This window comes from Ambystoma mexicanum, chromosome 10 (genome assembly GCF_040938575.1).
Source record: "Ambystoma mexicanum isolate Mex_15411 chromosome 10, UKY_AmexF1_1, whole genome shotgun sequence".
NCBI lineage: Eukaryota > Metazoa > Chordata > Amphibia > Caudata > Ambystomatidae > Ambystoma > Ambystoma mexicanum.
In genome coordinates, this window is record NC_090932.1 from 1440531365 (window position 1) to 1440553995 (window position 22631).

Here is a 22631-nt window from a genome sequence, read left to right on the forward strand (position 1 = left end):
TGCTGTTTCCTTGTGTGCTTTGCATCGCTCAGTTTGTGCTCTCTTGCTCTGCCTTTTATCCGTGTGGGAAAATGTAATGGAAGTCGGGTGTGTGTGAAGGTCAGTAATTGCCTGACCATTTTATTGGGACACATCACGTATACGACTCCGGTGTTAGTCCATTTTCTCTCATAGTGGGCTGTCCGTGAGAAAGGGTTTGTGTTGTAAAGGGGGCAGGGCAGTTGAGTTCCTAAATATCCTACCTGAAAGGATGGAATAAAGGTGTTACAGGAAAGGGGATATCGTATCTCATCATCCGGTGTCCCACTCCCCGAAGACCCCTCACCCAGGTGATCCTCCTGCAATGGTCCACCCCAGGAACTGGATCCAAAAGCGATGGCTGTGTCCTGGCCACCTGGATGACAGATCCCTGGCGACTAGTTGGTGAGACACCTTTTGGTTCTCATATATGCTATCCTCTCACTGCTTCGTGGGTATTTGCACTGTGTGCATTCACACATAAATGTTGATTGTGATTTAAGCTCCCTTTTTTCACTATGTACCTTCATCTCATTCTCATTTAAATTGTTTCCCAATTTTCTCTCTCAGCGTGTTCACCGACATGTGCCGATGTCCCCACTGCTTCTGGGTGGACTGACTAGTCTTTGATGAGGTTGGTGAAGGCTCTCGCGGTCTGCAGATGGATTTCAGTGTGCCTCCTTCTCGCGGCTATCTCTCCTTTGTTTGTCGGTCCTCTGCAGCTTCCACTTGACATGCCTGCTCTTCTCTTAACTCCGGTAACTGAAACGCTGCTTTCCTCCGTGTGCGAACGCCCAGGAGTCACTCACTGGCTCCTGGCATTGCTGCAGCGACTTCTGGCTCAGCAACTTCTTTCTTAGTCCCTGAGGCTCCTGGGTCCACCACGCTAGCCTCGGCTCCTTGGTTCTCTGCCCCTCCAGAGAGGTGCAGCCCTTTCTCGCAGCTGTCCTTCATTCTTGGATTGAGCTACTTAAATTTCCCAGGCACAGGTGTTGCCCAGTAAACACTAGAGCACTCGTTTAGCCTGCGATCTCTTTTGCTACATTCTCTTCCTTGTCCCAGTATTCAGAGGATTCTGGGAACCGGAGTCCATTGCTGAAAATTTGCTCATGGAATTTGAATAAGCATTTTCAAAAGGCTTTGATGGGAAATTGGTTCTCCTTGATTGACAAGAGGAACTGAAAAAGGTGATTTCATCAGATTGGCATGGTTGGTTCATAGATTTAATTGAACAGGTTTCCCTGTTCTTTATAGGAAAAGGATTAGATGCCTGACAATAGGCCATGAGGGTTTCAGACATAGGGAAGTTATTTTCAAGGGAAAATGGGGGATACCATGTCTCACCCGATGGAGCCATGACAACTCCACTAAGGCTGTCTCCTCCTATGTGATCCCTCCTCATATAGCCATCCCCAGGGTCAGGATCAGGTAGTGACTGCGTTCCCTTGGCCACGTGGGAGGAGATTACCGCCAGGGGATCAGTGCTAACGTCACTGGATTAATCGCAAATCCCTTTGCCGCCCATGTTCAAACATAGCTAACATTTGCATATATCACGTTATCAACCAATTACCGGATGTTTAAATCAGTGTAAGGTTGTGTAATAAACTCGGTATAAGCGCCATCATCGGATTCTCTTGACGGTATTCTAACAGGGGGTGACCAGATGTTAAGTTTTCTTGGAAGTTGGCTGTGATCTTTTCCGCGAAAACTATATACCAAATCCTTCCCCACCACATGTGCAACATTGAGCATTCAGGGTTCTTCCAGCATCTAGCAAAAATAATTCTAACTACCATCAATAGATGCGTAATGAGTCTGTCTACATTACCTGTGCCCGGGTATGATTCCTGTTTCCTAATTCGCCCCTCCCAACAGCACCAGCAGTGAATCTTCCAGTATATGGATCCCAGTTATAGATTTTCTTACCTCAAGCCAAAATCTACAGGTTATTGGGCAGGACCTCCAATTGTGACAGTAGTCTCCCTTCTCCTCCCATTCACACTAAGAGTGAGAGGAATACCCAGGATTCGTTTGTTGAATCTTGTGAGCGGGAGATGCCAGCAGTAACAAGCATGCATTCCTTGTTTGTTGTACACTTAGTTGAGGTTTGTTTCCATGGCCATATGCGAATATATGTATCATTTCCAATGGTGTGACCTATATCCACCTCCCATTGGGTCATATATTCGAATCTCGTCTCACTGCTATCTCTTTCAAACAGTTTATAAAGAATTGAAATTTTGGCCCTGAGGGGACCAGGTTCAAGTGCAAATTCCAGCGCTGTCAGGGGTTTTAACTACGGGGTGAGAGGCCGAATGCCTATATTGTGTATATCTAAACCATTCCTTGCATTCCTCAAAAGTCTCTGGGGACCCTTTTCATATATTTGGGATACTTTCCAGAGACCTCTCATCACCTGGGGAAAATGTGGGGTTATGCCAAATAGGGGACATTGGTTCTAATTCTGGCATCACCTCCCCACCTACGCACACCATTTAGCCAACAGTAGAGGCAAAGGTTTGTGAACAATGGAATTGAAATATTCTTGGGCATTTTAAGGGTAGCTGTAGAAACGTAAGAATCTGGAATAGTGTCATGGCTTGTTCTGCTTGGACCCATTTAGGTGTCTGGATCGCCAGCTCCCAGCACATAAGGTGGGTTCTCTCTGATGCTAACGGTGTCTGTAGCGCCTACACCCCACCTTCTGCTGTTGCTCATTATTATTGATGTCTGGATCATTGGCCTTTTTCCTTTCTCCACCCACTTAAAGGTCGGTATCGTCTGTTGAAGCCTCTGAATTGCCAAGATTGCTATCTTAGCTGGGAATGCTTGACAAACATATAAAAACACAGGTACTGGTCGGCCACCAGGGGGCGCGCGGATGAGTCGCCTCTCCGTGTGAGCGCTCTACACAGGGTCCGGAAAGTGGCAGTGAGCCCCCACTTCGAGACCCCCCCCAGAGCTGATTTTTGACCAAGAGACGTGGGAAGGTGTCCCCCCCACCTGAGAGAAAACCCGGAGAAAATCGGAAGCGGCATCGTGGTGAAATTAACGCCGGCGCTTTGAGGCCTTCGGCGCGGCGTGAGTTCCGCGGAACTCCCAACCCGGGCCGGCGTATACGCGGGAAGTGCCGCCCTCTGAGTCTGATCCGGCGCACTTCTCGGTCCTCCGCGTGGAACCGGCTGCGCACCTCTGCCAAGGGCGGTTGATACCCCCACCGCGACACGGTAGGCGGACCCCTCACCCCCCCTGCAAAGCTCAGGAGGCCCTGGTGGCTTGGTCCTTCACGTCCCCCGCGTTGGCGGGTGCTAACGTCGCTTCACGACCCGGATGCTGTGGGAGGCCTCCCTTTATGGACCCTAAAACCAGGCTAGCGAAATATACGTTTTCACCAATTGCCAGATCCCCAGGGCCCTCCTTGATTTCTATAATGTCGACTGCAGGATCCGAGGCCACCGCGACCAAGGCGGATGTTGCTGATTTGCTTGCCGAAATGAGGGGCATGCGAGCAGATATTGGCAATAGGATAGACAAGATCACGCAGAGGATCGACAAAATGGACGATAGGCTCGAACAGGTTGAGCACAACCAAACATCTCTGAATGTGCTGGAAGCACAGATGGATCACCGAATCGCAGATATATCGGACAGAGAGAATGAACTGCGCCTTAAGGTCGATGACCTCGAGAACAGGGAGCGCCGGAACAATATCCGAATATTTGGTCTTCCTGAGAAAGAGGGCGAAACCGAACTGGACCTGAAGCAATCGTTGCATGCCATCCTGAAGCTCCTATACAACGATGACTCAATTGACGCGCCTAAAATTGACCGCATCCATAGGGCCGGAGGTAGACCGGGGGCCCCGAGATCGGTCCTGGCCCGATTCCATAACTATGCGGACAGAGCGCGAATCTTGGACAAGGCCAGAAGCGCCCCACAGCTGTCCTTGGAGAACTCCGTCATTTCACTTTTTCAGGATTTGTCATCCCTCACGTTGGCGATGAGGAAAAAGTGCTCTCCGATCACGAAAATGTTGAAAGACAAGGGCGTCAGGTATCGCTGGGGGTATCCATTTTCCCTCACTTTCGAATGGGAAGGCTCGACAATGAGACTTGTCTCGGAGAAAGACATTGCTGACTGTACGACGGATCTGCTGGGTGCGCCGGAGGGTGCTCCCTCTCATGAGGATCAAGGATCATCTGGTGGTGAATGGAAAGTCAAGGCTTCGCGGCGAAGAAGGATTCCAGGCTCTAGAAAATACAGAAAAATGAACACCTCCCAAGATATGGAACATTGACAGGGTGCCTGAGGTACTTTGACATACTATTTGGTTAGAGGTAAACTGGGAAAATTACTCCACCACGGAGGTTACGAACTCTCATGTGCGAGTCGACCTCCCTATATGTGACTGACTGTGAAAGGTCGCCTCCTCCAAGTGTGAGGTATTGTTAGCTCGATGTCTCGCAGATGTTAGAAATGTGATAAGGCATAATATCTCTGCTCCGCTAGCTCCTGGGGGAGGGTAAATGTCTCTGTTACTGAATTATTGTTATCGTTAAGTGCACACAAAAGTTGGGGGCTCACTGATATATATTATCCTATTATGATAGGACCGCCTGTTTTGCGGTCTTCACGGGTGGTCCGAGTTCGGCTGGGTGATGTCAACCTGGGCGAATCGGGCGCCGAATGTGTTGGGGACGGGGAGGGGGGTGGGGGAGGGGGTGGTTGGGGAACACACTTCTCACACTGATTTTGACACGACGTACACGCAGACACACCTTGCGCACACCGAGGCCCACGATATGCTCCAGACGAGTTGGTCGTCGGTCTCCATGGGATTCTCTGGGAACCAATCCCATCACGACGACCCATGCATAGCGATGGCCGACAGGAAATGTGCCGTGGCACAGAGGGAATGGCCGCCCACGATCAACAATTACACTCAAGATGGCACTCACACCCCGTAGGGACACATTACGCATTTGCACACTCAACGTCAAAGGCTTGAACTCTCCCACAAAACGGTCGATGGTGGCCAGGGAATTTAGAAGGTCGAATGTAGACATCTTGTTCCTTCAAGAAACGAGATATCGGAAGGGAGAGGAGAAAGCCATCCCATCACGTGATATCGGGCTCACCTACTGGAGCTCGGGTATACTCAAAAAGGCAGGGGTGGGAATTCTGGTTCGTAAATGCCTCCGAATGACAACCCTTGACATATGGACGGACAATGAGGGGAGGGCGATCACGGTTGTGGGCAATATAAGGGGCACGACGATTACTCTGGCCACACTCTATGCACCCAATCAAGGGCAAAATCGCTTTCTCCATAGAATCTCTGAAAAAGTCTTCAATATGGCTAAGGGATACACGGTCCTGGGCGGAGACTTTAACATATGGATGGATAGCTCTATTGACAGACAGACCAGGGCTGATGCTTTAGACCCTCCCAACACTCGAACTGAGGCTGAAATTAAGTCTACCCTTGATCTTTATGGCCTTGTAGACAGCTGGCGACATCTACACCCGTCGGAAAAAGGCTTTACCTTTCACTCCCTCCCCCACGACACACTCACACGCATCGATTATATCTTTCTCTCTAACGATCTTCTACGTGTACTGCAAGCTGCCACTATATACCCCTCCGCTTGGTCAGACCACGACATGGTCACAGTTGACATATCCTGGGGTGAGCTGTCGCCGCGCAACACAAAATGGAGGTGTAATGACTCCCTCTGGGCCGACCCGGTCTTTAGAGAGACCTTTGAGATAGAGATTGAGCAATTCTTTCCGACTAATGATACTGGGGAAGTAGGGAAGGTAGCTGTATGGGAAGCAGCCAAGGCTACTTGGAGGGGTATCCTTATAGGGGAGGGGGCCCGAAAGAAAAGGGAACGTACAATATTAGAAAGGGGCATCAGGGAGAAGCTTGCTGTGGCACAGAATCTGGCGCAGACCACCCCGGCTGATAGACCAAAGTACTTAGCTGAAACTAAGCAACTTAGAGAAGAATTGAGGATTCTTATTGCTGGCAAAACGGCCCAGACCTTGCAATACCTTAAACAGAAATACTATGAGAAGGGGGACAAGGCAGATGCTCTCTTGGCGGCCCGCCTCCGTGCGCAGAGAGCAGAGAGATGGGTCGACCAAATTGAGAGGAATGATGGCACCCTGATAGATACAACGGTCACATCCCCGAAGGACATACAGGAGGCATTTGCCTACTTCTATGAGGACCTATATATGTGTGACCCCCCTCCCCCTGTGGGGAGCGTGGATGCATATCTTGTGGGGGCGCGTCTCCCCGCCCTCACGGGCGCGGAGGCCGAATCTCTAGACGCTCCGGTCACTGGGGAAGAGGTGGAAAGTGCCATCAAGAGGCTGAAAATAGGGAAGGCCCCGGGGGAAGATGGATTTACACCGGGTTTCTATAAAGCATTCTCCACCCTCCTTGCACCCTTCCTAGCATCCTTGTTTAATCACATTCTTGACACTGGGCAGGCCCCTCCGTCCTTTTCTCGGGCCCTATTGGCTGTAATTCCCAAGGAAGGCCGAGACCCTAAACACTGTAGCTCTTATCGGCCCATCTCACTTCTTAACATCGACGCCAAGGTGTATGCTAGGGTCATCGCGGCTCGGCTCGAAACATATCTCCCTAGACTGGTGCATTCTGACCAGGTTGGCTTTGTTCTAGGCAGGCAGGGCGCAGATACCATGCGAAAAACACTCCACTTATTATACGAGGCACAGGGAATGGAGGGGGACCCATTGCTCTTATCACTTGATGCTGAGAAAGCTTTTGATAGGGTGTCCTGGGACTTTCTAGAAAGAGTATTGGTCTCATATGGGTTGGGATCCAGACTCTGCCGTGCCATTAGAGCATTGTATGCCTCCCCTACGACATCGGTGGCGGTGAATGGGGGATACTCACGTTGGTTCCCCCTTGAAAGAGGTACGAGACAAGGCTGTCCACTGTCGGCGATATTGTTCGTCATGTCCCTTGAACCGCTGGCGCAGAAACTAAGAAATGACGGTAGAGTCAAGGGCATCACGGTGGGAGAAAGAGAGTACAAACTGGGGCTATATGCGGATGACATCTTGCTTCATTTGACCGACCCCTTGGCCTCAATCCCAGCTGCGCTTGAAATAATTGAGGAATACGGCGCGCTGGCCGGCCTAAAAATCAATACGGAGAAATCAGTCCTCCTCCCGATTGATAAGAGTAGAGATTCTGAGATCGCACGCTTTGCCCCGTTGGGAGTCCAAGTCAGCCTCACTACCCTCCGTTACTTGGGCGTTAATGTTACCCGTGACTTCGATTCCCTATATGGTGCTAACTTCCCCCCACTGCTACTTGCCTTACAGAAAGATAGCCAACGGTGGTCTAAACTCACAATCTCCTGGATGGGTCGTTTAAATGCCATAAAGATGGTCTTTCTCCCCAAGATATTATATTTGTTCCAGATGCTCCCCGTTAGGTTGCCCCCGGAATATTTCGTAGATGTGCGAAAAATGTTTTTGTCCTTCTTGTGGCAGGGCCAAAGACCCAGAATCCCAAGACCCTTACTCCAGCTCCGCAAAGACAACGCGGGAGTAGGCCTCCCGGACATGGAAACATACTACAGGGCGGCGCAACTTAGAGTCCTTGTCCCACACTTTAGGCAACGCTCGGAACCCCAGTGGATAGCCTTAGATAATTACCACCTTCGTCCCTTTATTGTGCCTGAATGGTTATGGGTCCCCAGATCCCAGTTACGTGAAAGTGTTAGATCTCACCCTATCCTAGGTACATTATGGGCTATTTGGAGACCAGGCAAGAAAATGGTTGGAGTCACGACGTGGCCATCCCCCCTGGGTCACCTTTGGTCTCCAGGGATCCGTGACGCCATACCGGAACCGGGAAGCTACGAAACATGGTACCAGGCGGGGCTGGAAAGAGCAGGCCAATTATGGCGTGGGGGAACCTTCGTAACTATACAAGAGCTCCAGGAAGCGCTTGGCATAGGAGCACTCTCGGTCTTCCTCTATCTGAGACTCAAAGGGGTGATGACAAGGCCTGTATGGAAAGACCAGCTGCAGAGGGACCTTACCCCTTTTGAGGCGATCCTTGATCGATGTACAGGCTCCAGTGGTCTGATCAGTGCTATGTATTCGGCCATGATCGAGACTGACATCTCCCCTTCTTTGGTGCTCAAGGGCAGATGGGAGGCGGATATGGGCAGACAGATCTCCGAAAAGCTGTGGCTACACATCTGCAGACGCACTGCGAAGTCCTCAATATCCTGCCAATACAAATTGCATGCTATAAAACTTTTGTATAGATGGCAGTATGACCCGATCAGGCTCGCCAAAATGTACCAAGGTGTTAGTCCATACTGTTGGAGGGGTTGTGGGGAGCGGGCTGGCTACTGGCATATGTGGTGGGGGTGTACCATGGTCCAGACTTACTGGTCGGAGGTTCTTAGCTGGATCAGGGACCTGGATGATGAAGAGAGGGTGAAGCAACCAATGTTTGTCCTCTTCGGTCTGATCGAAACAGGAGACGACGTTGTGAAAGCGCCTAGGATGGTACAGGGCCTCCTGATGGCTGCGCGAGCTTGCCTCACCATGGTTTGGAAGCGGCCCAAGCTCCCTAGTAAAACCGAATGGCTTGGGGTGGCACAGAATCTCTACAGAATGGACTGCCTGACCGCTACGTTACGCGGAGATCGTACTAATGTTGAAAGTGCCTGGTCTGAGTTTAGAGCCAAGCATGCCCCGTAAAGACAAAGTGTGCAATACATTGTTGTGATTTGTGCCAATAATAGTAACAAATGAAGATTTTTGTTGTGGCGGCCCTCTGAGTTGCGTTATGTGTAATGGTCGGTCAACATACTCATATTCGAAGTTCTCTGGTGTTATCTCGCTGTGCAAGGAGGTTTCCCAACCATTTATTTGGAGATATTAGAGAAGGGGGGGGAGGGGGGAGGGGGAGGGGTGCGACTGGGCGTTGTTGTTCTTGTTCACTATACTGTTCACTTTTCAGGAAATACTGTACAGGATTTATGTTGATGATACTTCTCTCTTGTGCTCTTTCTACTTATACACTGAAATTTCTTCATCGCAATGTAAGTGAATGTTCAACTTGTATAAACTCAATAAACTTTGAATTTAAAAAAAAAAAAAAAACACAGGTACTGTGTACTGTGAGGGGTCAGAAATGAAAGCTGAGTACAAAGTTGTCATGTTTTTGGTTATAGACTTGTATTTAAATTAAAACGGTTGGGGAAATGCCTCTCTGGCCCTATAAAGAGAAGTTTCTCTACATAAGAACCAAAAACTCATGATCTGTCTTTGTCAGGATGCCCTAAATCAAAAAGCCGTCCTTGTGTCCAAAACATTCTATCCTGACCCTCACACTAAAGCAAAATAACAAAGTGACAAGGTAATGTCTATAACCTGGTATTTGCAAAAAGGTGTTCTTAAATAAAAGTATAATGGCTTCAACCTAAATGTTCTCCACAATGGAAAAGACCTTAATTCAAGAGGATGATTCCCTTCCCCTGGATTCTTCATGCCGTCCTTGTCCCACAACAATCTTGTTAGATAAACACACTTGAGTCTTGTAAGTTCTCCCGCAACAAATGTTCTTTTAACACAAACACTGTTTCTGCTTGACACTGCTTGTAGTTTTGAAATTTGCCTGATCTACTCCACTGCCAGTTCTCTTTCCAAATGCATGGTGTACTCTCCTGCCAGGACTTCTCTTTGCACTCTCAAATGCCTTACAGTTCCTCTTTCATGATTCAAGTAGCATATACTTTCTGAAATCTCACAATGTTAAAAAATCTGCTGTTTTTACATTTGCAAGTTTCCACTTTGCTCATTCTCTTCAGCGGTCTCTCCAAAATGCCCCGGGGTCCCCACTCTGTTCTGGCAGACTCACTGGCTTATTGTAGCGTTTCCAGGCTTCCTCGTGCTTACGTAGTGTACTTTTGACGCCGTTCTTCCACACTCCACGCCATCCATGTCTCTCCAGGTTCTGACACGGCTGCCTTTCTGCACAATGGCTTTTCTCTGGCTCGCCGGTAAGGATGATGATGCTTCCCTTGGCTGCTGGACACCTAGGGACCCTCTCGTGGTGTCTGGCATCTCCAGGGCCCGCCACTTCGCACCACGTTTCAGTCCTTCTCTGCCGGCGATCCCTTTCACCTCACCACATTGTCGCACCTCCAGCCTCTACATGCCGACTGTTGCCTCCAGCCTCTGTGGCTAGGTTGTGCCTCCAGCCTCCGTCTGTCTTTCCTGGAGAGATTACGTCCCCAGCTAGGCTCCTTTCCCTCCAATGACTAGCACATTCCCCATGCTTGCTGCCCAGTATCAATTTCTTCATCTTCCTTGTCTCAGTACTTGAGTGGTTGTGGGAATTGTAGTCCACTGATACTGAGGATGTAGGTGATTATGGGAATAAAGGTCCATTGCTGGTTTGTGATGCATGATCTTTGAAAGGTATTTCTTAACGAGTTTACATGGAAGATCAGTTATGCCTGGAGGAGAACCATCATTGAATAGGAGGGTTTTGGAGCTTTTACTCTTTAGGTCAGGGATGGAAGTTTGGCCTAAAGGTCAGTGGAGACAAGTTTTCTTTTATTATAGGGGGAAAAAGATGCATGGCGATAGGCCATCAGGGTCTTGGGCAACAGGGAGTTTTCTTAATGGGGATATGGGGGATACTGTGTCTTATCGAATAAAGCCATGACATCTCCCCGGTGGCTATCACATCCCATGTCAGGAACAGGTAGCAGGTGACGTCCACTGGCCACATTGGACGAGGTTACTGCTGGGGAATCTGTGTTGACAGTTTGATTCATCATAGTTCATCTTGACAGCCGCTTGTTAGGCAGAAACGGGTGGCTCACCACTGGGCCAATCACCCAAGAGTGCGGCTTGAGTTGCCGGGACAACTCAGTCCAGGGTGCCTAAACCCCCCTCCCACACATCCTGTATACCCAGACAGAGTGGCACCACTTTTGGAGGCTTCTGTGTAGAAGCCCGCCAAAAAGTGGAACAAAGGGCTCGACTTGGGTTGGAGTTACAGAGGCGAACTCAAACGCCATTTTAAAACCGAGTCCTGGCGAAAAGACCCAACCGGGGAATACATATTAAATGAATAACCCGGCGGTATCTTTAACATTGCACCAAAAAGTGGTGCGTTTAAAATGAATGGGAAAATCCCATAGTAAATATTCTGGTGGAATAATTTGCGTGGTAACCACTGCCACCAGCCAGAAACTCGACAAGGGGGGACTGGACAGTGCCCCCTTGGAAAACAGACCCAGGGGCAATCGAATTACCCCTACCAGTACTTCCACAATATGATGGTTTGTACTGGTTCTGTTCACAATTTAAGACTAGTAAAGTCAATGGTGACTTTACATGCCCTGGGAGACAGTAGTCAGTCCCAGGGTATGGAGTCTATGTTTGGGGGTCACTATGACACCCCTGTGTTACTGCACTGAGAGTGCTGTGTAACACACTTACCAAAAACACATGAAACCCTATGGAGTAAAAGACCCCATAGCCCATAAAACACATTACAAAGTCAACAGACATTCTCAAATGATGCCTAAGAGTGGGAGAAAAAGAGTCTCACTCTTAGCAGGAGAAAAAAATAAACCCCAAAAATCCAGCAAAGCTGCTGGGGGACTCACTAGGTGTGGGAAATTAGCCTTTACAGAGAATTCTCCCTAACACTCACCAGTCTGTTGTTGCTCCTGCGTGCTTCTTGTTTCGGCCCCAGCTTCTTTCCACTCTGTCTGTTCCTCGCGGTAGCTTCTGCGAGAAGCACTCACCGCCCTTGACTCTTCTACGCATACACGCGCTCTTCCTTAGCAGAGGCTACCAGCGTATTGGGGCGATCGGTAGCCTTCGGTGTCCTACAGCTCCTGCTGTGGACACCGGGCAAAGTGTACAGCATGCTTCCCGACCCTCTTGCGGCCTGCGCTGGCCCCAGCGCCCTTTCTGTACTCCTGCTCAGGCCGGCTTCACACCAGCTGGCTCCTCTCCAGCCTGCTCCGCCTCTGCATGCCATGTTCTCTCCTGTACGGTTCTCACCTGGATGGTTCTCCCTGTCTGCTGGGCGGTCACCCCTTTTATACACCCAGGATTTGTTAAGTGGTTTCAGGTGCAAGTCCTTCACTTTAGTTGCATGACCATATTAAAGCCGTTTAGCTGGACATGCCTGACTTTTACACCAGTACTCATTCACAACCCTCTTCCTCGTCTCAGTACCATGGTTGTGTGAATGAATAGAAGTGTGCGTTCCTTCCATTTGCTTCTTCCTCGTCCCAGGCTTAAAGTGAAATGGCAGTTGTACAATTTGCATGGCAGAAAGGGGCAAAGACTGATAATAGCCTATAAAGGCATTTGGAGTATATGGTTCCTTTTTACAAGGCAAAGCGGGATACCATGTCTCATCCAAAGTTCCCCACTTCCCAAGTTTCCTCCACCCAGGTGATCCTCCCTTGCTTCTCCACCCCCAGGGTCGGGATCCAAGAGCGAGGATCATAGGGGAGTAGAAGTGAGGATGCCCTCAAGTTCCTTAGTGTATAACATATTTCTCCCTGCTTTGGTGTATGTTGTTTTATTGACTTAATAACTGCTTGTGATGCTAAAATAGTTTGTAACCCATAGGGGGTACACACCTGTGAGCTGTTTATTGGTACTTGGAATATTTAAAGTGTGCCTAAGTGTAGTACTGTAATACATAAATCTTTTATACTTACCTGCCAGGGTATTTTCTATTTATTATTTCTGCTAAGTGTTAACTTTACTACAAAACAGTTCCCCTTCCTCCTTAATTCAGCCTCACTGCTTGGTCTATGCTACTAAAGGGAGTAATTAACCACAACTCGGGCTGTACAAACCTTTCTAACCCTAGATCAGCTTTTCTTAGTCCTGTCACATGTAGTGACTTTGAGAAACCATCCTAATAACTAGTTTGATTACAAGCAAAGAGTCCAGTCAGAAATATTCCTGATTCAACTTCTATCTCATGCAAAGTGGCATCATTGCAAATATTTTTACCTCATTGTGGACATCAACAGGGTTCCAAATAGGGTTATGCCACATACTGCTTCTCTTTCCTGCTTGTCTAGAATTCCACATCAATCAAAACTGGTCATGTCTCCTCTTGTTTTCTTTTTTTAAACCCAGCCAGCTGTGGAATTTTTGACTTTCACTATTTTAGAATGTTGTCTCTTATGATTGTTCTATTCTGTTTTTATATGTGTTTCAACATTTCTATGTTGTCTTCTTTGACCATCCTTCTGGAACATTACAGCTGTTCACACTCGCAGATCAAGCGTTTCTCAAAAATCAATCTCCATCCCCCCGGAACTGGGAAAAGTGATTTTCAGTTCCAATAGTTCTCAAATAAGAATGCTCAGCCTGCGTATTTGAATTGTTTGGCTTTAAGCCAAGAGCAGTGTGCAAGAAAGCTGAACAATTCTTCTCATAGACAAAATGTAGCAATATTCAAGGATATTCCAGGATGATCACAAAACAAATGTGTTTTGGAAAAGTTGTTTCCATTTGACCGGCAGAAAGACTTTTCATCAATTTTTATGTCCATCAATTTTTATGGCACCTGCACAATTTTGTAGTTTAAAATGTTGGTGTTTGCAATTCAACTTTTCTTAAGGACTTTAGAAGGCAAAATACTGGCAAAGTACAGTCTGTAGCAGTCACCCAGAGTGAGAAGACGTGTGCTCTCTGATAGAGCTTTACTGCATTGCTGCCTGCCCCTTTAAGAAAACCGAGAATCTGAGGAGGAGTGCGCCACCGTGAAATACTGGCAAAGTGTACAGTCTGTAGCAGTCCGTTGCAGGAGGTGGGGTCGGTGGCTAAGAGTGGATGATCCTGAAAAGACTGTAAGCATCGCGGTCAACTGCTGATAGAAAAGTGACGGAAACATGCATGTGTGCTTAGACAAGGGCCATCGATGAGGGCAGTGTATAATAACCCAGCCAGTATGACTACATGATAAATTTGTATAATTTAGACAATTGGCAAAGATGAGGGCCAAAGAGTGAGAGGCTTCCATCGGCCATTGACAGTTGACAGCATTTGACATTACAAGAGTGGAATAACAATCTACCTGGTATAGTCCCAACCGTTTGTTACTATAGCTGAGAGTACGAGCTATCATAACACGAGGGTCCCGATACAGACCATACAACTTACCAGGACCAAAGGGCTCAAGGGTCGAAGTTAATAAAATCATGCCAGGTAAGCTGCTAATGAGGTCAAATAATGACAATTTGCATAACAACGCACCATACAAAAAACTGGCGGCACAATCAATTGTAAGGGGCGAAACTTCAACCATCCTGCTACTAGCACGCCACAAAGTAAATAATCCAAAGGAAAGGGAAACTGCGGAAATCTCAGCATTTTTCCCACCAGGGTCGGTAAAGCAGGCAAAAGAAATATCACAAGTCGTGACACAGAATGAGCCTTGGAAGCAGGGGTCGGAGAATAACAACATAGAGGAATTGACAGACCCCTCTTTGGTAGCAATTGATTATAACACATTGCTCGAATTATGATGCTCTCTGCGGAAAACCATTGGAAACTAAAGGTGTGTGGGAGTTAATGTGACAGCTGAAAAAGAAGTCAAGACCACATCGTAAATATGACCAACACCACTGACCAAGAGTCCGCTCCCGCGATCAATCCTATGCATGCTTACAGACTTTCAGCTTTCCCAAACTTGTGTATAGAGAAAGAGGGGAATACTGGGACAAGTGGCACGGCACACATAATTGTCTCTCAAAATGAGGTGCACACCCAGCTATCATCAATGCAGTTTGCCATGAAAGTACTGCTTAGATTGAGTAGGAACATTTTGGAAGAAGTCACCCGCACAGCCTTACCTAAATTGAAAGCACATGATGATCTAGAGCTGGACGCGCTGATTGCTGAGGCGGACCTGCAAGTATCCCAAACTGTGCAACCATTAGATGATGATAATACCCTAGATTCAAGGCCAGTCGAAGAAGGATTCGGCCTGGACAAAAACAGCGTGGCTATTAATGATGCTTCTTCGATATACCTCACTAGAGAGCGAAGAAGACAATAGAAGCAACAGAAAAAATACCAAGCCTGCAGTAGACCAAAAGCAAATGTAACGGAGATTAACCAGACTATAAATGACACCCCAGAGGCAACAATACCAACAAAGAAGGAAAACAGAAAGGTGTAAACTAAAAGAGGAAAGGGGCTGGTACACCAATTAGTGTCTTAAATAGTTGGTTAATCAATGACAAAAAAGAAAAGAAATCACAGTTAAGTCACTATTAAAATATCAGCGCACATTCACATATGGAAAATACTGGTAGCGTAATTCAAGAAGTGCCTGAAGTACCCATCACAGAGGAAACTAATGCAGAAACCTTGATCCCAAGGGTGAAACGAAATAAGATGGATAATCCATTAGCGACCAAAGGAGTGGAGCCAAAACAGCAGTCACAATAAAGGAGATGGACCAAAGAACGACTGTCAAAATCGCATATAAATAGAACAGACTTCTTGGACATATTGTGCTTAATATTACCACTTCAAATTTTGGGCACAAAGGATTTTGAATACATTGATCCCATTAAATTCCATAACTACCAACTGAGCAGAGTGCACTGTAGCACACCTTAAACAGCACATATGATTCAAGTGTACAGCGGTAGATTCCATGAACTGGGATATGAATTGGATGCATCAGTGGAGCTAGTACCCCTGAATTGTAACTCGAACCAGGCCTTGGGAAACATGGAGTGTGTGAAGGCTGTTGGTACCACTTCGGAAAACAAGGGTAGCACAGAAACATTACAAGGGACCAATTAGGAGCTGTAACTGGTCCTTCTGTTTGTGGAACACGCAGGGCTTTGCGCACCTAATGAGTGAAGAGAGCTTGCCGAGGGTGACTGCAAAACAATATTTTTCTTCTACAGGAAAGCTGGCTGACCACAGACCTTAATATAGATGGGTATCAAATATTCCCAAAATTGGCAATAAAGGGCTTGAAGGGGCGTCACTATGTGGGTCTGGCTATTGGGGTAAATTGCTACATAAAGGTTGTTAGAATAAACACTACCAACGAAGATCTAAGTATTGGCTGTGAAAGTCAGCTTTCTGACTATCAAAATAAGTTTGGCCTTAATTCATATCTACGATCCACCCGGAAGTTTACATACGTATAGTATAATGGAAACAGTTGCGGAGGTAATAAATGGCACTAATGTTTTAGGGGATAAAGAACCTATCATTATTGGTGGGGACCTTAATGCTTGATGCAGTTGCCAGGGTGAATGCCCTGAGACAGATTTTGTTAGTAGCATGTGCAAAATGGAGCAGAACGTTGTTAATAAGAAACGTAATCTATGCAATTTTTTGTCTGACTTGGGATGTTACATGCTGAATGGATGGGTAAGTGGTGATCAACCAGGACAAAAAACATAGAAAAGTGGTACCAAAACTGCAACACTGGATTACTACTTTTCTAATGTCCCAGTGATGCCATACATCACCATACATCAGGGGGTTAAGGGTTAAAGAAAATGTATTTAGTGATTATGCCGAGGAATGTTGGGAGGCCCGAGATGAACTGACACAAGTGGGTGATCTAGATGTAAACCCCAGTGGAAACAGGATATGTGGGATACATAAGAACATTGAAAAAGCTGGTAGCTACATAGCCAGGAATAAAGAAAGAAAGTTATAATACGTTAAGGGCCTGACAGCGGACGAATTCTAGCTAAAAAGACCATGACCGGATTAGCTATCCAAAAGGGAACCTATGCTTATATGCCTAGAATCAATAATAGACAACACTATTATAGGAACATCGGGGATGCAAAAAGAGAAATGTGAAGTGCCATTTTGTAAAACTAAAAAAGAAAATTCAGCTATGCAGTGTAATTGTATGGCAATACGGGCAATCAAAAATAAATATAGCAAATGGGTCAAATAGTGGCATTGCTCCTGCAAAAAAACCCAGTGGCAGAATTTAATAGCAGTTGCCATGACTAAAGACCCGAGAAGTATGTGGCAATTATTAGGACGTACTCAATTTAGAAAAACAAAACGGGTGACTAGTATAATTGGCACGCACAAATGGGCTGAATACATCAACAGCACTTTTGACCACCCTGCCAAACCACATCAAGCTGAAACTTCTACTAAGAAAGGTTTTAAAAATAGTTTTTAACAAAGAGGCAATTGAGAAGAAAATTGGTAAGCTAATTTATTCTAGAGCGCCGGGACCGAACGGTCTCGCCAATATTGTATTAAAGAATGCCCCGAAATACTGGGCCAATTTACTACTTATCTTACATACAAAGTTTGTACTGAAGGTACTATACCCAATTCTTGGAGGGGATATTTGCTGGTTCCGAAATATAAAAAAGGGTAAACAATCTGAGCCTGCACATTTTAGACTCATTGTGATGTTAAATGTGACAGGAAAAAAATCGTTTCTTTGGTGAATACGATTAATTTATTGGATAGATACCAAATGTGCTTTAGACCCGGGTCTGGCACATCACACTGCCTGAGACTCATGCATAGACTCATGACGCAGTCAAAGACGAAAGGTTATCCTTACTTGCATGTGGTGATGATTGATTTTCAAGCATTCTTCGACACAGTGGAAAGAGACAAGATATGGTTGGAATCAGATGCTTATCGATGCCCAGACTGCATGTTACAATCAGTGGGTGGCTTTTATGCGAATAGCAGAATAGCTTGGTGCAGGTGAGGCTGGACAACAGGGACTCATCACATCACTGATACCAATCCACAGAGGGGTTAAGCAGGGATGCGTGCTGGAACCCCTGCTGTTCAACATCTGCATTGCAAACCTCCCAGTAGCTCTTGGGAGGGTGAATAATTGCCCTCCTAAGCTTAATAGCAAAAAGGTGGTATGCATCTCATATGCCGATGATTTGGCACTATGTGATAGCACTTTTTCGGGTATTAAAATATCTCTGTTGGAACTACACAGATACACAGGCCTGACAAATTACAAAAAAACAAAGGTGATGCATTTTGAGCATTGGGAAATGAGTCATGGTCATGAGGTCATGATCGCAGGTAATCACATGGGGAACGTGAGCAGCTTTAAATACTTGGGTGTTGAGCTAACTGACAAAGGTGATTACTCTGAGGTAATTGCTGAGAAATGTAGAAAGGCAGTAGTACTAACGGCAGTGATTTCAAAGTTCACAAGAGAAACTTCAGGCTATAGCCTCCATGGAATACTGTTGCTGTATAAGCTGTGTTTCTGTTCCACTATGTTGTATGGACTTCAGGCGAGATTTAACTTGGCTGAAGGTAATAAAGGGAAAGCTCTGGAGGAGGATCTTGAGACCGGGCCCGAGCGTACCAATCGAATTGTTAAGATTGGAATTGGGCTTAATATCCCTACCTGCCCAGGCTATAAAAAGAAGGTGCCTATTCTATATAAAATCCAGCACCAGGCCATTGTGTCCGTTATTAAAACGGCTGGGAGACGATGCCAGCACGAATATGGTCAATACATTTGTCAATCTGGTGAACATAACATTTGGAGCTATTGAATGGAGATCCGATTCAGAAGTAGACTATGAAATATTCCTAAATAAATCTGTTGCCAAAATAGGAAGATGGGATTGGGAATCAAACCACACGCATTTGACAACATTTAAAAGGTTACCCAAAATGTTTAATTTAATTCATAAATTGGAGGTCCCTCAGAGTTACCTTAAGTTATGTTCATCACCTGTGTTGCATAGATTTCTTTAAAAAAATGTTTTTTTATTGTATACGGTTTATGTAACCTTTACAAAAATAGGATCAAATTTACAATTCATAGATGGTAATCAATTACCACAAACACCTTGATAGTCGTATTACTGACAAATAGAGATTTGCCTTAAGAGTTCAGTACATTCAAATCATTTCATCTATTTGCTCATACCTCAAAAAAAGGTCCATACCACAAAACGAATGAGCAAACCTTATTAAACAACCGCGCTTTCTTTTATAAATTGCACAACAGTAAATGTCAGAAACGTTTCATGTTCAGATATTATTCTGTACTAAAAGGATTCAGAGATCAGCCCCTCTTCAATCCTTAGATACTTTCTAAAATGGGTCAACCGTAAACTCCAGGTTCCTTCGCATTCCATTAGTATGTTGCTTCATGATTTCGTTTAGCCAGGACTTCCCCTGTTGGCAAAAGGTTTAACCTTGCTCTGAGGAAGTTGGATCTAACCTGTCTGCAAGGGAATCTTATCAGATATCTCGAGAGGCACCCCAATTATTTATCGGCTTATTGAAAAAGGTTCAGATATGTTGCATTTCTAACTTTTGCGATTGTGTCTATCTAGTCGTCTAGTTCTCCGGCTGTTTTAACTCTTTGACGGATGTTGATCAGGGTGTCAAGATTTAAGCCCATCTTTTCTAGGAATTCCTTGGCTCTTAATTCCAAGTCATACAGGACCTGAGATCTCGAAGATTCAAGGTGGACTTTGGTGTCACCGTACAGTGTGTTATGTTTTGCAGTGATAATCTGCCAGTAGAGTGAAATCAACTTCCAGTTTACAAAGGATACCAGTGAGTTCAAGCCCAATTTGAATCTCAAATTCCAGGATGGGGGTACTCATCGGGAGGCCCAATACTTTTTTCCATATTAGAGCCTCAAATTTGACCGAGTCTATACTTCCGCTCAAAGGTTTAGCCTGTAGGCCATAAAGAATTACAGGAATTACCTTTGCCCTATAGAATCTAAACAGGGGCACAATCAAAAGCTTTTTCATCTGGGGGATAAGTTGTGAAGCATTCACCTCTACGTCTAGTTCTACCTTATAGGTTGCAGGTGAGGCGTATATGCTATACCCCAGGTAGATCAGATCTTCAACCTGCGTGATTATATGAGTGTCCAGGACCCAGTTTGAGTATGATATCTTTTTCTGAACATGCTTAAAAACTAGGATCCTGGATTTTAAGGGGTTGATTGACAAGCCATTTTCTCGGGCGTATTCTCCCAGCTTTATTAGTAGACGCTGCAATCCTATTGCTGTATTATCCAGCAAAACAATGTAATCTGTGTAGGCCAGCCAATGGATCCCCCTACCATTCGGCATAGGGCTGGCCAACGCAGATGATTTTAGTTTGACTCCCAGGTCAGCCAGGTACAGATTGAAAAACAGGGGTGCTCCCAGGCAACCCTGTCTGACTCCTCTCCTAGTTAAAATTGGGTCCGAGAGGTGTCCTTGTTCTTCTAGACGAACTGGAGCCCAATTAATATTGCAAGTAACCCCTCCGGAATCGACCAACTCCTCAGTTTTCTCCAAAGATGTTCTCTATCAACCTGATGGAAAGCTTTCGATAGATCCACTCAGGCCCCATAGAGTGGAGTTTTATTCTTCATCTTTGTGTTCGCACTGAGGAGATTTAAAACCACACTATTCAAACTAGTGGAGCACCCCGTCTAAAGCCTGTTTGATTACGGGAAAGGATCTCTTTACTCTCCACCCAACTTGTAAGTTCCCTTATTAAGAGGCTCTTGACAATCATGCTGTCTATGTCAAGGAGGGCGATTGGGCGTTAGCTTCCTGGATTCAGGCGGTCTCCCCCCTTGAAGAATGGTATAATGATAGCTGTTTTCCATAATAAAGGAAACCTGCTTGCCCAAGTGTTTCTCTGAAAAGATTATTTCGAATTTTGGACCAAATGCTCGGTTCGTTCTTAAGTATGTGATAGGTGAGCCCGTTTGGACATGCCCCTCTGGAAACTGATGATTTGGAGATGACATCCAGGATGTCTTCCTCCCCAAAGGACAAATCCCAGGGGACGTTCAACTGGATGTCGGCTCCGTCTGATCAAAGTTTCCCCAAAGTTTTCAGGTAAGTACTCAACCCATTTCGCTTCTGGAACCAAATTACAGAGTCCTGCTGTGGTTTGTTTCCAATTGACCGATAAAAGACCAAAAATGTCTTCAGTTGTTTTCATTTACCAACCGCAGCATTACTTCAGTCGTGTTGTAAACGTGTCATCTTTTGGGCTAATGTCCAGTTTTTATACTCTTGTCATGCTTTTTTCACCACCAATTTATAGTTCGCTTACGTAAGTTGTTCATTCTGCAACCTTCTTAGTTTCAGTCTCAATTTCCTTTTTTTCTTTTGTGTTTCCTCATCAAAGCAGTGTAAATGAGTTTGCTTCCTAGGCTGCATAGCTTCACTTGGTGGAAATACAGACCAAATAAAGGTCTACTTCTGCTGAGAATGAATAAATTGCCTGTGTTGGCGAATGTGGTTCCAGAAGTTGTGATAGAGAAAGAAGATAGAACATGTTGTATATGTGGTATTATGGGCAGAGTGAAAACAGCTCGACATGTTCTAACTGAATGTCGGGAAAATGGCCCACTTTATATGAGCACGCTTGTGGCATTCGAAAGGAATTGTGATGGAATAAAGAGGGACACGTTCTGGGGTTATTGACCATGCATAGTCCTCTTTTTACACTGTGTACATTAAATTATAAGTGTAAAAATGATATGTCATGGTGCATGCTCCAAAACCCCTGGAACTGTTCGTCCCACCCCAGTCAGTGACACCCAAAAGGGCTTATCAAGCCCCAAAGGAGTGCTCCAGAACCTCCGCTGGCGCCAGGCTCATAAGGTGGGTTGAACTGCATGGGACTACTGAATCAGCCTAGTGAGGCTGAGCCTTTCTGCATACCCAGGGTGTGGCTGAGGGACTACTTTACCTGAAAGGCAGGGTGTGGTAAAGGGGACTACTTTACCTGGAACTACTTGCAAGTCTATTTAAGCCACGCCCTGCAGGCAGAAAACACTTTGCGTTATTCTGCACTCCTGCAGCGTAACGCTCACCGTGTCTGCTCTGTCCTCGAACTTCTACAGCCACGCCCGTTCTGAGATTTCCATCCATTGGTGCCTGAAAGAAGAAAGAGAAGAGAGCAGGAGTTATTACAGCAACGAAGGCCTTACCTGCAGTTCTCATCCATCGGTCGCGCCTTCAGCTGATCTTCGGATCGCCGTCCTTGCTGGGAAGAAGGCATCCACGCAAGTATCCAATACTCACCCGGGGGTCTGCATTCATCCGGAATACCTTGGAGCGGTTCTTCCATTCGCCATCCTGGAGCCGCGCCTTGCCTGCACAGAAAGAAAAGAAACAGCAGGCAGTCATATACAAAAAACGAACAGTTATTCAGACATGCAGCGCCTCTCACTCGCGTTAACACTCACCTGCAGGAAACCTGCTCAGCATCCTAGGAAGAGTCCATTCTTCATCCAACCTCCGCACGAGACCGTGCCTGAAAGAAAAGACAAAACACGTTTAAACCTTGGACAATAAAAACTTTGAGCATCTAAACATTGGCATAGAGACTTACCTGCTAAATCCAGATATTCCAGACTCTGCAACAGCCACTGGACCAGTGAAGTAACTGTGTCCGGGGAATGACTGTACTTACTGCGCCCCTGCTAAGAGTCAAGCAGGACACAGAACCAGCCTCACAAAACTCCAAGACAAACGCCTCCTGGGGTGATAACAAGGGAAAGGACATCATCATTC

General features: G+C 46.1%; 1 protein-coding gene across 8 annotated transcripts in view; it reads left to right on the forward strand.

The window, feature by feature from the left end:
- HECTD4 (HECT domain E3 ubiquitin protein ligase 4) overlaps positions 1–22631 on the forward strand; it is a 4298785-nt gene that overhangs the window by 2144133 nt on the left and 2132021 nt on the right. The window lies entirely within an intron of this gene.